This window comes from Anabrus simplex, chromosome 3 (genome assembly GCF_040414725.1).
Source record: "Anabrus simplex isolate iqAnaSimp1 chromosome 3, ASM4041472v1, whole genome shotgun sequence".
In the NCBI taxonomy this organism is placed as follows: Eukaryota; Metazoa; Arthropoda; class Insecta; order Orthoptera; family Tettigoniidae; genus Anabrus; species Anabrus simplex.
Genome location: NC_090267.1, coordinates 102,025,836 through 102,037,197, shown reverse-complemented (window position 1 = coordinate 102,037,197; position 11,362 = coordinate 102,025,836).

Here is an 11,362-nt window from a genome sequence, read left to right as displayed (position 1 = left end):
GGTATTTGAAGGTGCTCAAATACGTCAGCCTCGTGTAAGTAGATTTACTGGCACGTAAAAGAACTCCTGCGGAAGAAAATCCCGGCACCTAGGCATCTTCAGAAACCGTAAAAGTAGTTAGTGGGACGTAAAAACAATAACATTATTATTAGAAAACATTTTCCAGTTAATCCGAAAATTTTGTAATCCGAACAGACTCCGGTCCCATTTAGTTCAGATTAACGAGACTCTACTGTATTATTGTTGTTGTTGTTGCTGTTGTTGTTGTTGTTGTTGTTGTTGTTGTTGTTGTTGTTGTTGTTGTTGTTGTTGTTGTTGTTGTTGTTATTATTTGCCTAGTGGATTTTGGCAATCAGGGCACTAAACTTACCTTTGTCCCCATGGCTGGTTTCAGTTTACATGAGTGTTTCTTTTTAACAAAATAATGGCATCCAATTAATCAGTAGACTCAACAACCTTGCTATGAACTGATTTTGTACTCTGCATCTCAAAGTGCTTAGGCGACTCCCATTGTTGCGACCCCATCCTCGTCCCTTCCCATTGCCCTCCTTCTCTTCTTGTTTATTTGGAAACTGCGTTCATTTATCCTGTTCCGCTGAGGCTTGCAGTTTGCTACGTCCCTTTGAATTGCCTCAATTAATATAACATTTTGTAAATGGTCTAGGGATTTCTTGTAAATACCTTATTCAAAATGATTGTTCTATTACTGTACCATGTTACAGAATGTTGAGTTTTGTTTTGGTTATGTTGCAAGTAGAAAGAATATATAGTCTTGATTAAATATTATTGTTCTTCTTATTCCTTCCACTGACCTCTCATTGGACCCAGCCTGTTTCTTATCAGACAGCTTGTCAATATATATTTAAAAATAGTTATTACGTCGTGTGGATTGGTACCTTCCATGAATTGCTGCTTATAGATATATGTTTGGTTCTATATACAGTACTTCCAAAATATCGTAACAGTTGTTTTCTTAGCCTTTTCTTAAATGATTGCAAAGAAATTGGAAATTTATCGAACATCTCCTTTGGTAAGTTATTCCAGTCCCTAACTCCCTCCACTTCCTATAAATGAATATTTGCTGCAATTTGTCCTCTTGAATTCTAACTTTATCTTCATAATGTGATTTTTTCCTACTTTTAACTCTCTTGGTGCCAGGCGGTAGTGCGAGCATCCGCCCTTTAAATTGCCAGAGCCGATCTGGTCGGCCGTTAACAATCCAGTCGGAAGTTTCCAGAGCCGATTACATCGGCCGGCTTAAAATTCTGTGATGTACGTAATTTTGAGGCAACCTATAGTAACGAGCATACTTTTGTTACAACCTGTAGTAAAGGGGCTACACGTTATTGTGTGCCTGGCCTTGCTTTGGCAGTTCTAAGAGGGTGTTATACCTTTCACAAGTGTCGTTTCCTGTGTTTACAAATACCGCTAACCGGTCAGTAAGAGATTGCTCCTTGCAGTGAGTGGATTTGTGACAGGAAAATGGCATGTTCACGTGATAATTTTTCAGCAGGTATTGATGACAATAAATTAATGCAGTATTTAGAACAGTGCGAAGTTAACGCTGATGATTTATCGGATAGCGATAGGGAATTTAGTTCAGAGAGTAGCGACGAAATTATACCGGACACGTCCGCGGAATCACCGCAGCTAAACAAGAGACATTTAATTGTATCTAACAGCACTAAAGCTACTCTGAATATGGTGGTAGATGAAACTAGTGATAACGAATATGATGATGTTGTCTCTGGAGAACATTTTGTAGAAATTTGTCCCAATGAACCCGACAACATTCCTCAACCTCCTGTCTCCTTCAAGGAAGTTCTTGGACCTAAACATGCCCTACCGTCTGATTCTCCGCCCATATCACACTTCAATTTACTTTTCACTTACTTTCTGCTAAACCTTATAGTCACATATAGTCCTCTATCATTACCTAAATGACGGTCTCCGCGGGCCAAGTGTAGCGTGCGTGCCTCTCACCCGGAGGTCATGGGTTCGATTCCCGCCCAGGTCAAGAATTTTCGCCTAGTCCTGAGGGTTGGTTCGAGGTTCACTCAATATAAGTGACCCTAAGTGATTGCAATTGAGGAGATATCTGAGGGTGAGAGGGCGACCCCGGTCTGGAAAATCAAGAATAATTACTGAGATGATCCGTCTCACTGACCATGATTCACCTCATAAACTGCAGGTACCGAACTGAGCAGCGGTCGCTTAGTAAGTCAAAGCAAATCACGGCTTTAGTGCCATACATTTCTTAATTTCGTAAATTCTGTTGTATTGTAAAATTATTTTTCTAATATATACTACAACTGAAAACGAGAAACTAGTTTTTCTGAAAAAAAAACTATAATATAAACTACTATTTTTTACTTATTTAATAATTCAGAATTATTTTAATACTGTGTTGTCCGCACGTAGAAAATTTATTGTCAGTATTTGCCAAACATCGATACATACACGCAAATTTTATCGGTGAGTAAAATTGTCTTGTTTTTACTAGTGACATATGTTTGAATTTTCATTTTTTATGTTTTTATTTTTCTCGTTCAAATTAGTTATTCTATAGATTGTATTTAGAAATACATAATACATAATTACGTACATTCTTTTGTATCGTAAATTATTTTTTCAAAGTAGATATTGAGAGAGAATGTGCGAAAATATTTTTCCCTTCCTAAAAATAAACGTTTTCGACAACTATAAATCAACAATAAAATGTCCTTGATTCTTTATATCACTCCAAACTAGTTTCTTATTCTACGTAGTCGGTATGTAGAAAATTTCATGCCGGTATTTGCTATACAGCGGTAGATATACGCGAATTTTAAAATACATGCATTTCCACTGAAAACGGCCTGGCACTTTACAGTAGTAGAGTGGAGGCGGAGCTCTGGCCTCTTCCAGCTGATGGGGAGCAGCCGACCAGATCGGCTCTTGGCTCCAAGAGGGTTAAAGACACCACTCAAACTTATCTACTAATGTCATTCCACGCCATCTCTCCACTGACAGCTTGGAACATACCACTTATGATATAGATGCTGATTCACATAGGTAACCTGAGATATTTGTTCCAAATGAGTAAATTTATATTACCATTATAGTTGGTCTGTTATTGGACATTATAAATTTTCCAGCTAACTCATTCTTGGTTGCCAGCATTTCACCCCAGTGCGCTAAATTGGGCTCATCAGTTGGTAAATAGTACACCTACCAAGACGCATGGCTAGTGCATACCGTGGAGGCCACTGCATAGGCTGTGCCAATGCACTGTGAGAGTCTTTGTCTCATTTTCAAAAATTGATGCCTGCTGGCCATCAGATGATATATATGTTGATTCCCATAGGGAATCCCTCATACTCTAGTCCTACTTTTAAAACCTTCCTTTCTATCACATGTATTTTTATCTCTGATAAAAGCAGCTTCATGATCACTAATACTATCTCCACTTTCAGTTTCTCTATAGAGCTCATCTGGTTTTACCAGCACCACATCCAGAATATTCTTCCCTCTAGTTGGTTCCATCACTTTCTGAATCTGTTGTCCTTCCCGTACTCACTTATTTGCCATTTGTAGGTCATGCTTCCTGTCATTCTCATTACCTTCCCAAATGACATTTGGTAAATTTAGATCACCCACTACAATCACATTCCTTTCCATATCATTTCCCACATAGCTGATTATCTTATCAAATAATTCTGAATCAGCATCAACGCTACCTTTTTCCGGTCTGTACACTCCAAAGATATCAAGTTGCCTATTATCTTTAGAGATGAGCCTTACACCTAGAATTTCATGTTTCACTTAACTGCGGCCAGTATCCAGTATTCGGGAGATAGTAGGTTCGAACCCCACTGTCAGCAGCCCTGAAAATGGTTTTCCGTGGTTTCCTATTTTCACATCAAGCAAATGCTGGGGCTATACCTTAATTAAGGCCACGGCTGCTTCCTTCCCACTCCTAGCCCTTTCCTGTCCCATTGTCGCCATAAGACCTATCTTTGTCAGTGCGACATAAAGCAACTAGCGTAAAAAAAAAAATCATATTTGTCATCTTTAACTATTTCATAGTTTACAAATTCTTCTTTTACCAGAATGAATACTCCCCCTCCTACCATTCCCATCTTATCTCTATGATACATACTCCAGTTCTGTGAGAAAATTTCTGTATGTATATACACAATACCTTCATAAAGTACAGGAAATATTGTGTGAAAACACAATGCAAATTCCATAAGAAATATACATGGATTATAATTAGGAACGTGGCACCCCACAAAACCGAGACTTATCACCATGTGATTTTTATCTATGGGAGACTTATAAAAATAGGGGTATGCGAGAAACCCTCACACTCTACAGGAACTAATTATAATAACAATTTCGTGTGGCTATTTCTAGCCGAGTGCAGCCCTTGTAAGGCAGACTCTCCAATGAGGGTGGGCAGCATCTGCCAAGTATAGGGAACTGCGTGTTATTGCGGTAGAGGTTAGTGTTATGTGTCAGTTGCAGGAATATTCTACAGGACCGTAAAGACCATAAAAAAGCTGAAGTCGAGTCAATCAATGCTGAGGAATTTGTCAAAGTAAATTACAATTTCATAAGGAGGTGCCAGCAGTGTGTAACAGTGAATGGCAAAGATTTTCAGCACCAGCTGTGAACTGGGTAACTACAAATTTCTATTCTCATTAACTCTGTGCCAGGTGAGTGCTACTCGCTGGCCATATTACGGTAAAGTGCTTGGCAAGAGACTAGCTTGCAGCGCAGGCGACCAGGCGAGTGAGAATCCCTCAAATAGATAAAATAATATTCCTCTAGTTACTGTTCATTAAATGTAATTTAATTTTTACTCGTAATTTACTCATTGAAATAAAATTGTATTGGTTAAATTTTAGTGATCGATATACATCATATTGAGAATTTGGCAACTTTGGAGCCCCAGCACTTCCAAGGCGTCACACTAATTGTATACGATGCTCATTCATTTATCCACAGCTTGTGATTACTGGTTGAGATTTATATAATCCTGTACCATTTGGTCGAGAATGGGACCAGATTAAACACATGACGATGAAGAGCTTAAGGAATTTTCGTTATCCTCTTTGAATAAATATACTGGACAAAAAAAAATGGATCACTTTAATTTAAGAGCAAAAACTGTATTTATTGATCTTAAGCCTTGCTTTTTCTTCATTCCTACAACATATTATTATAAAACGAAGTTAACCAGTACTCAGCATAATTTATATTGGTTATTGAAGTTCTTTTTTTCTGAAGTTTATCCAAATAGTTCTTAGATGCTGTAATTTACGAAAATTTCATTACCGGTACCTTAAATTAACATTGCATTACACTGGGCAAACTTATGAACATACCACTGAAAGTTTTCTTCATAACACACTCTTCACTTATCTTGCCTTAGTATTAGGTGTTACCACCCCGGGCGATGATCACGGTCTCCGGCCTTTGCGGCATGCTAGGTAGAAGGTCCTGGATGGTTTCATATTTTCACATTTTAAAAATGTAAATACATATTTTAAGAAAGCTATAATAAGCACATAAATCGGCAATATTTGTTAATCAATAAAATTTAAATGCTTCTGTGTTATAAAATAATGCTCGTATTTTCATTTTACGATTACGGTATTGTTTTTAACAGTGTTTCGGCTATTTATAGACTTATCTCCAGAAGTTCTAAAACTTGCTGGTTACTGGCTACGTCGTTACATTTAGACAGCGATTTGATTTGCTGCACAAGATGTTTCCTTGCATGATGTCATTCCAACTCGCATTTACGAGTCAGCCCGCTCGGGTTTTGTTTATAGAATATCAGCGAAAGGTAATCATGGAGAGATGAGGTGACGTAATACCGTTACGACATGGGAGACTACCATTAGGTAGTGGGATTTCATCCCTCCTAAGAGTAAGGTTAGCTGTTTGGGTCCATATATCATTCCCGTGGTCGTGTGATTTTGTATGGATTTCTAAGAAATAATTCCTTCAGTGTCCGCTGTTATTCTTTTTATTGAAACAGTGATTCGCCGTAAATGTGTGTGTCGTACTCTGCAAAATAATACCAAAAGAGAAGTCGAGTACAAGGTCGCGTCTTCAACAATATGTACTGGATTTTAAAGCATTTTCACTACTGATGGAAAAGTATTATTTTGCCAACCATGTGGTAAAACAGTAAGTGCAGATCAACGTTCTCAAGTAACCCAGCATTTGTATGGAAATAAGCATATTGCAGCTGCTTCACGTGTGCGTTCGCGACAATTACTAATAGCTGAACCAGCTACTTCAGATGCGGGCCCATCTAAATATTCCCAGTATTATTTAGATGTGTGCAGAGCATTTGTTTGCACCGATATTCCTCTTGGCAAAATAAATAATCCAGGACTGAGAAATTTCCTAACAAAGTACATTAATTTTGAGCCTCCAGATGAATGCACATTAAGGAAAAACTATCTCCCAAAATGTTATGAAGAAACTTTACAGAGAATTTGGGCAGTATGTGATAGCGAAAAACTGTTGGTGAGCATTGACGAAACCACTGCTTCAAGTGGCAGATAAGTATGAAATGTTGTAGTTGGTGTGTTGAAGAATGAAAAAACTGCTTGTGAACATTCTTATTTGCTAGCATGTAAAGAAATGCTTGCTGCAAACCGTGTCACTGTAGCTAGGTTGTTCAATGAAGCCATGCACTTACTTTGGCTAAAAGGTATAAAATACGACCATGTATTGCTTTTCCTTACTGGTGGTGCAGCTTACGTGAAAAAGGCAGCCGAAGGCCTTTCTGTGAACTTTCTGAAAATGATACACGTAACTTGCGTTGTTCATGCTCTACATAGGTTATGTGAAACTGTGCAGGCTCAGTATCCTCAAGTGGATAAATTAGTGTCTAATGGCAAAAACATCTTCGTAAAAGCACCTTCAAGAATTGATCTGTTTAAAGAGAAAAACCCGAATCTTGCGCTTCCTCCTCTGCCTATTGTTATGCGGTGGGGTACCAGGCTTAGCGCTGTGGTATACTACACAGACAATTTTGAAAGTTTTGCATCCGTTATGAATGCACTAGATAAAAACGATGCATTGCCAACTGAGATTATTCAAGAGATACTGAAAGACAGCTCTTCGAAAAATGATTTGGCATTTATATCTGCCAGTCTAAGCTTCTTGTGTAAAACTATAGATATACTTGAAAAATCCACTAACCTGTTGTCCGAAACAGTGAAGGAAGTGCATGCTGTTGAAAATAAATTAGATTCACTCCCAACTTTGCAGGTACAGGGACTGTTAAAGGTCAAATATCAAAATTTGTTCAGGAAAAACAGAGGATTTCAAACAATGTGCCAAATTTCTAGTGTATTAGAGGGTGCTCATGTTGGTGAAATTGATGGAATTAGTGTTGGTGACATTCCTCTCTTTAACTATGCTCGTCTGACTTCCTGTGATATGGAGCGATCATTTTCGCAGTATAAGGCATTCTTTAGAGATAATCGGCATGCATTTGTGATGGACAATTTGGAGATGACCTCTATTGTTCACTGCAATTCTGAGACTACTTCTAGCAACTAATATTCCAGCATGTGATGGTTGAGTACGAACTGGTACAATTTTTTTCCCAGCATCCAGTATTCGGGAGATAGTGGGTTCGAACCCTACTGTCGGCAGCCCTGAAGATGGTTTCCTGTGGTTTCCCATTTTCACACCAGGCAAATGCTGGAGCTGTACCTTAACTAAGGCCATGGATGCTTCCTTCCCATTCCTAGACCTTTCCTGTCCCATCGTCGCCATAAAACATGTCTGTGTCGGTGCGACGTAAAACAAAGAAAAAAATTCAAAGATGATAGGTTGCCTTCGCCATATTTAAACAAAACATTACTTTAAAAAAATAACCATTCATAATATCTACTCTGGCATGTAAAAAATTAATATAACATACTGCACGTTTCCATACACAGACACCAATTTGCCTTAAGGAGCATGTTTGGTAGAACCATATTCTAATACAAAATGTTATACTTATTTACTTCTTGAGTGCGAGTAGTTATGTGATATTTAAAGGAAAATCGTTTTAATTTCTTATTACATATTTTAAAGTTTTTAACACATAAAAAAATATTTTTCACATTTTTAGCACATAAAAATCTGCTCCCTAATTATAATACTTGTATATCTTTGTTCATATGACCTATTTGGCTGATGATGGTGTCCAAAGACATGAAAACTGGTTCTAAATAAAAATGTTGTTGACAAAATCCATGAAGAAAAACGGCTATACATCTGGAGACATAACACGAGTTGTGAAGATCAAGGAGCCTAACTTGAATAACACCAACCAGGACTACAGCAAAAATAAAAAAGTATTCCTTCCTTACGTGGCAGGTATAACTGACAGAATAGGGCGCATTCTTAAGAAGTACAATATAATTCCAGTTTTCACCGCAGACCGGAAGCTCAAATCCTTGTTTCGACCAGTCAAAGAGAAGCACATCTTGAAACACCGGGCGTATATGAAATTCCATGTGGTTGTGGTTGTTCATATGTTGGCATGACAAAAAGGCTTGTTAGCACCAGAGTGAAAGAGCACATCAGATCGGTAAAGAATGTTGCTCTTTCATCCTCCACGGTGAACGCTATAAGCCAGTCTGCCATAGCAGAACATTTCTACAGTACAGACGATGAAATCCTCTTTGACCAGGCGAAGGTCATCGTGCCTGTAAAAGACTTCTATGCTCGTCTTGTGAGGGAAGCCATAGAGATAGAGCTGCGCCCAAATAACATCAACAGGGAAGACGGCTTCAAGTTATCAAATACATGGAGACCTGTACTGCAGAAATACATGCATAACACCACCATGGCACAGCGGGACACACTCAAACTGTCGACAGAGGGCGGCCCATCAGTAACTTCCCTCCCAACCACCACAGCACAGCGTCACGATCCTTGAGTCCAGTTAGTGGGGTAGGCCGTGGATAGTACGGGCATGACTTCCATGTTCCTTCAGATAATTTCTTTGCTCACTGTCGGAGGCAAAACTTCACATGCCCTGATGAAGGCCAATGCAATTTGGCTGAAAGCTTGGCTTTATTATTAGTAAATATATATAGTGGCTTTAATCCAGTTCATTTATTTCTTTATGTTAATACAATGAGCCACGAAAACTTACGTTCATTCATGTTGTCATTGTATTTATTTGTCCTGAATGAGTAAATTTATAATACCAATATAAATGGTCCATTATTGGACATTTCACACATGGGGGCGAAACGCTGGCAACCAGGAATGAAAAATTTATAATGTCCAATAACGGACCCTTTATATTGGTATTAGATATTCCGTCATGCAGTGAGTGGCATAGGGGCGTGCCTTATCATGCATCAGGATGACATTTTCACCAACTAAAGTTAGGGGATTATATGTTCCGCTAACACCTCTATGATGTAGGGGTGAGCATTCAGAGCACCTCCGTCAATGAAAGGAAGTTCCGTCTGGGCCTCAAAGCTGATACTGACCCATACCATGATGGAGCCACAAATGTTCCCTGTTGATGTTATTTGGGCGCAGCTCTATCTCTATGGCTTCCCTCACAAATGTTGCAAGGTGAATATCACATGAATATCGCTTCCCACACGTTCTCCACACTTCCTCTCTACCATCAGGTGACCAGAGGCAAAATCGTGACTTATTTGTAAACGGCACTATTGACTACTGCTTCAAAGTCCAATTTCGATGTTGATGCACAATCTGCAATTGAGCTGCTCTGTGGTGGGGGGTAAGCTGTGGACCAGTTGCAGGTCATCCTGAGGTCAAATTGCCTTCTCAGAGTCTTCGTCTGACAGTTCTCGCCATCACAGTGACATTTGTTACTGCCTCAAGTTGATTTCTGGCTTGGACGGTGGTAGTTTGGCGTTCTCTCAAGACTTGGATGACCAGAAACCTATCAACCCTAGCAGGTGTAGACCTCTGAGGGCCTGATCCAGGTCATCTATGGTAGGTACCAAGTTCACAAAATCATCTTAAAGCACACTGGACACTTCCATATGATGCACTGATGGCATTAGCCGCATAACGAATGCTGCATCCATCATCCATCAACACCACTGGTCTTGCAAAGTCTTCTGGGCTAAAAGGCATCTTAACTTGTCAAATGTGAAAGCCAGACTGAAGGAAAATGCTCCTTTGTGACAGATATTGTCATACACTGATAATCCATCAATACCTTCCATCCCAGTATCGTAAAACTTAAAATATTTTATTGCTAGTCGATGCAATAAAATTGAGTGAAAAGCAACTCCTTAAGTTTCTTTATGATTTCTTCTCCAAAACTGCAGATTTCATGTAAGAAACTGCCCTAATATAAGAATTAACGTAATTAATGGAACAATTCCCTCTAATAATTGGTGTTTAACAATTACGATTTTGTTTTTTCAAGCTGATACACTTTTTTTTGTCTGCCAGTGTATTTTGAATTAGTTGGTCCTGACAGTGATTAAAACAAGAATGTGACATGTATTCTGAGAGTTTGTTTAGTCTCACTTAGTGATGATAGTCACTTAATGTCTCTGTGCTAAAGAAGCAAAAGCAAAGTGGAATAATGTATTTTTTCCTTGCAAACGTCGGTATCATTCAGCCCCATTTGAAAAAAAAAGTCGGTGATTTCCTAACGACTTGCGTTCTGTGAAGTAATTATCATTTTATTGATTACTTAGTGAAAAAGTAATTAGTTATTGTATTTCAGCCCAATTGCTTTCATTTTGTACATTTCCCATCACTGGCTTCATGTATATTATGTAAAGGTTGCCAACTAGATGTAGTTCATACACTGTATAACTGATTAGGGAGACAAATTACCTTAGGTTGATTTGAAGTATTTCAGTTGCCTTGATAATGAATACTGCAATGTATTCGAAATGTCAGCAACATGTATGCAACGGATATAAACAATGACTAATTCCAGTCTTGATGGGGCTAAACAAAAATTATAGTTGTGATTATTGTCACATATTTCAATCAATCAATCAGTCAATACTGATCTGCACTTAGGGCAGTCGCCCAGGTGGCAGATTCCTTATCTGTTGTTTTCCTAGCCTTTTCTTAAATTATTTCAATGACATTGGAAATTTATTGAACATCTCCCTTGGTAAGTTATTCCAATCCCTAACTCCCCTTCCTATAAATGAATATTTGTCCCAATTTGTCATCTTGTTCTCAAGTTCACAAGTGCAGAAATACTGAACTTTTCAAATCAAATCTCTTTATTTGCAAATGAGGTGTCTACCTCGGTGGCAAATGGTACACTAAAATACATTATCATCAAGCACTAAATTTTAGATTAACAAGAGAAGAAAATTTTCCTACAATA